A 5,002-nucleotide genomic window follows, 5' to 3' on the forward strand; every position below is an offset into this window, starting at 1 on the left:
TAATGCGGAAATGTAAACTAACCTAGAAAGCAAGTAAAATGATCAATGGCCACAAGCATGGATAATAGGAGATTACACTCAAGTAACGATCCAACGTATTTTACAATTTTACAACTAAGAACGAGGTTATGTTAATAGATAATGATTTCTAAATTTCATCGAAAGTTTCTCAACCAAATCAATGAATTTCACTTTAAGCTTTCTCGAAGCCTTAAAGTGTGATATTAGGCACAATCAATATAATCCCAGTGACTTTCCTCTCTCGAGCTCAAGTCATTAGATGAGGGTTATGCCTCAAATCCTTGTTAACTAATCTTTCCCAAATCGATTTTCCTCTCTCGAGCTCAAATCAAATTAAATGGGCGAGTCCTAGGGTTAGCTAATCCCTTTGGAAACATTCAAGAACGAGATTAATTAAAGAAACAATAACACACTTCATTAGAAAAAAAATCATTCAATACATAAGCAAAACAAGAGTTTCAAACCAAATTTTAATCAAGAATATTTTCATAAACAAGATTCAAGTAATGGAATAGAAAGCTATACACTTAGATAATCAATACATAGCAAGGAAAAGAAGAAATGAGTAAAGGATTAAGAAATTTCTTATCAAGATCTTCAAATCTTCAATCCCCAAGTGTGGATGCAAAAACCTAGCTCTTCAAGCTTGATGAAAATGGCCAAAGATAATCTATTAAAAAACCCTTGAAGAGTTTTTATAAATCCCAAAACGGTGCAAGAGAACTAGAAAAAAATACCCCTGCTCTTCAAGTCGCGCACTTCACACATGTCTCGCGCGCTGCACGTTCGGCTTCTTAGTCTTCTGGCAGAGCGCGTGAGAGGTTCGTGATTCACGGGCAAGACGTGCAAGTCAATCGCGTGATTCACGGACGACGCTTTTCCTTTAAAGTTCCTATTCTCCTTTGCTGACAAGCCGTGCGTCAACTGTGCGAATCACATGACACTCCTGCGAGTCACACACCTTGCTATCCTATGTCCTTAGCTCATTTTTGCTCTTTTTTGCTAGTTTTCACTTAGTTTGATTCCAATTCTCTTCATGACTCAATGCACTTGAAATAGTAACAATACACACCAATAATAGCCTCATATCATAGATAAAGGACACAAAAACCAAAGCAAAAAAGGTTGTAATATGTGGTAAAATTACAAAACCCTTGAAGAGTTTTTATAAATCCCAAAAACGTGCAAGAGAACTGGAAAAAAATACCCCTGCGTGCCTCCTCTGTGATTCGCGGGATGAGCCACGAGCACAGCGTGCGAGTCGCGCGCTTCACACATGTCTCGCGCATTGTACGTTCAGCTTCTTAGTCTTCTGGCAGAGCGCATGACGGGTTCGTGATTCACGGGAAAGACGTGCGAGTCAATCGCGTGATTCACGGACAATGCTTTTCCTTTAAAGTTCCTATTCTCCTTTGCTGACAAGCCATGCGTCAACTGTGCGAATCACATGACACTCCTGCGAGTCACACGCCTTGCTATCCTGTGTCCTTAGCTCATTTTTGCTCTTTTTTGCTAGTTTTCACTTGGTTTGATTCCAATTCTCTTCATGACTCAATGCACCTGAAATAGTAGTAGTACACACCAATAATAGCCTCATATCATAGATAAAGGACACAAAAACCAAAGCAAAGAGGTGTAATAAGTGGTAAAATCTCCACTTATCAGCTATAACATCAATTTTTGCTTGGGCTACCTCAATACCCTTCTCAAAAATCCTATGGCCAAGGAAAATCCCTTCCTTCACCATGAAATGACATTTCTCCCAATTAAGTACAAGGTTGGTTTCTTCACACCGCTTCAATACCTTACCAATATTGGCAAGGCATTCGTCAAAAGACTCACCAACAACCGAAAAGTCATCCATAAAGACTTCCAAGAAATCTTCCACCATATCCGAGAAAATAGACATCATACACCGTTAGAATGTAGTCGGGGCATTGCATAAGCCAAAAGGCATTCGGCTAAAAGCAAAAGTGCTATAAGGACAAGTGAAAGTGATTTTCTCTTGGTCCTCTAAGGCAATGTTAATTTGGTTGTATCCAAAAAGAAATAATAAGATCTTTCGGCTAGCCGATCAAGCATTTGATCAATAAAAGGCATAGTGAAGTGGTCTTTACAAGTTGCGGTGTTGAGCTTTCGATAGTCCATACACACTCGCCATCCGGTGACTGTCTTTGTAGGAATCAACTCATTTTTGGAATTAGGGACAACGGTGATGCCCCCCTTTTTTTGGCACACATTGCACCGGACTCACCCATGGACTATTTGCGATTGGGTATACAACACCCGCATCCAACTATTTGATTATTTCCTTTTTGACCACTTCTTGCATAGGAGGGTTTAGCCTTCTTTGATGCTCTACACTTGGTGAACTATCCTCCTCGAATTCGATTTTATGTTCACAAATATCGAAGGGAATCCCCCTAATAGCCGCAATAGTCCACCCAATGGATCTTCGATAAGCCCGCAACACTTCAAGCACCTTTTGAGTTTGTTTCTCATTCAACAAAGATGAGAGAATGACCGGTAAAGTATTATCCGGGCCAAGAAAAGCATACTTCAAATGAGAGAGAAGTAGCTTGAGCTCAAGTTTTGGAGGCTCAATAATCGAAGGCTTAGCCGGAGGAGTGGTTCTTTTGTCAAGATCAAGAGATAATTTCTTTGGCTCATAATAATACGAACCCCGGCCAATAAGAGAATTTACCGTTTCAACATACCCCTCCATGTCATCCGCCTAAAAATTCACCAAAATAGCCGAAACTGCTTCGTTAAAATGCTCATCTTCTAACTTATGCTCCACCGCCTTGTATACCACATCTAAAGAATCAATGACCGAAATGCTCTCATAAGCACTAGGCAATTTTAACCCCTTGCTAGCTTGGAAGGTTACCTCTTCGTCATGGACCCGGAATTTTGTTTCATTCTTTTTCGAATCCATTAGAGCTCTCTATGTGGCAAGAAATGGCCTTCCCAAGATAATTGAGACTTATTTGTCAACCGCACAATCAAGGATGGCAAAATCCGCTGGCAATAAGAATTCCCCCACTCTAACAAGGACGTCATCAACAACCCCTACCGGTCTTTTGATGGTTCTATCGACCATTTGGAGACGCATGCTCATTGGTCTAGGTGTTCCCAAACCGGATTGTTTATAGATGGCTAGTGGCATCAAATTAATACTAGCCCCATTATCACAAAAAGCACGAGCAAAATCATGGTGACCGATGGTGAAAGGGATAGTGAAAGCCCCGGAATATCCTTTCTTCTCAACCTTTGAGGATGAAATAATAGAGCTCACACGGTGGGTGACTCCCACTGTATCATGCTTGATTGGTCTTTTCTTCGTCAACAAGTCCTTCAAGTATTTAGCAAATCTCGGTATTTCTTGGAATGCATCAAGAAATGGGATATTCATTGACAACCCTTTCAATTGGTCATAGAAGTGTTGGAACTTGGCATCCTCCGTTCTTTTCATCAATCATTGTGGGAACGGGGAAGGAGATTTATATGTTTGAGTCAAGGGTTTAATTGCCCCCGTGACCTTGCTCTTTTGAGTGCTACCCCTGGTAGCTTTTTCAACACTTGGCACCTCATCACCCTCGAGAACAATAGGGTGTGCCTCATTCTCTTTCTCAACAATAATAGGCACTTTAATTGGTGCCTCAAGTTCTTCTTCAATTTCTTCCTCAATAACCTCATCAACAATTGGCTCGACAAAAATAGGTTCAACCACCCTCTCATCCACCGCATTGAGGATCTTCCCACTTCTAGTAGAAATAGCTTTGCATGAGGCAATGTGATCACCTCCACTACCTCTTGGATTCGGAATTGTGTCGCTAGGAAGGCCCCCTCTTTGTGGTGGATGTTGCTCACGAGAAAGATCTCGCATTTATGACTCAAGTTTTTGAATCGAAGTGGTGTGAGAGCCTACCACTTCGGTCAAAATTTCCATCTTCTTGTCACTCTTATTTTGGTTGTCCAAGATTTTTTCAAGCATAGATTCCATTCGAGAGGTCCCTTGATCATTGGAAGGACGCTCTCACCAATTTTGAGAGTTAGAAGAACGGCCTTTCGGTGGAACATAGGCATTGGAATTCCGATTACCATAATTGTTGCTGTTGTAATCCCTCCTGTCCGAACCACCATATTCATTTCAGCCATATTGATTGCTTTGTTGTTGGGGTCTCCATTGCTTTTGATAACCCCCTTGAGAGTTATCGATATAATTAGCATCCTTACGTTGTGGCTGCCCCTCTAGATAAGTTTCATTCGAGACTTGATACATTTCGGGAGCACGAGATGGCATTTCTTCAACAACATTCACACTCTTAGCTTCTTTCTCTGCAAGCCTCTTTGACAGCAAATCCACGGTGGTTTGCAATTGAGCAAAAGCATGATCTCACTCATGATTTTCTTTGGCCACCGCGGAAACAGAGGGACCACCATATGACAAAATTTCATTATCATTTCAGTGCCAAGCTTGATTGTGGGTGGTGAGCTTATCGAGCAACCGGGCGATGTTAACAAATGACTTGTCCATGAAGCATCCCCCAGCGGCATTGACAATCTGATTCATTGTATCTAACCCCTTGTAGAACTTCTCGGTGAGAATAGCATCCGGAAACCCGTGAGTTGGAGATTGAGCTAGATAGCACTTGAAATGCTCCCATGCCGAATATAATTGTTCCCCCGGAAGCTGTTTGAACTCAAAGATCTTATCTCAAAGTTCAACTTTTTTGCTCGGTGGGAAACACTTCTTCAAAAATGTCTTGGCTAGCTCGCTCCAGGTGTGAATAGAATTGCTAGGAAGCTTTTCATACCATTACCTTGCTTGGCCAGCCAAGGAATATTTGAAGACCCGTAATCGGAGTGAATAAGCAGAAACAACACCTTGGGATTGTTGAGCACACATATGTAGGAAGTTCTTCAAATGTCGGAGTGGACAATCTGATGTGCCGTGAAATTACGGGATATTCGATGC

General features: G+C 41.4%; 1 non-coding gene across 1 annotated transcript; it reads left to right on the forward strand.

Annotated features, from left to right (window-relative positions):
• The first annotated feature begins 4,643 nt into the window (after nt 1-4,643).
• Nucleotides 4,644-4,750, forward strand: LOC132055019 (small nucleolar RNA R71). The gene has a single exon (XR_009414485.1). It is a non-coding gene; the product is annotated as a small nucleolar RNA R71 (small nucleolar RNA).
• The last annotated feature ends 252 nt before the right edge of the window (nt 4,751-5,002 follow it).

The sequence above is a fragment of the Lycium ferocissimum genome, chromosome 4 (genome assembly GCF_029784015.1).
Source record: "Lycium ferocissimum isolate CSIRO_LF1 chromosome 4, AGI_CSIRO_Lferr_CH_V1, whole genome shotgun sequence".
Taxonomy (NCBI): Eukaryota; Viridiplantae; Streptophyta; class Magnoliopsida; order Solanales; family Solanaceae; genus Lycium; species Lycium ferocissimum.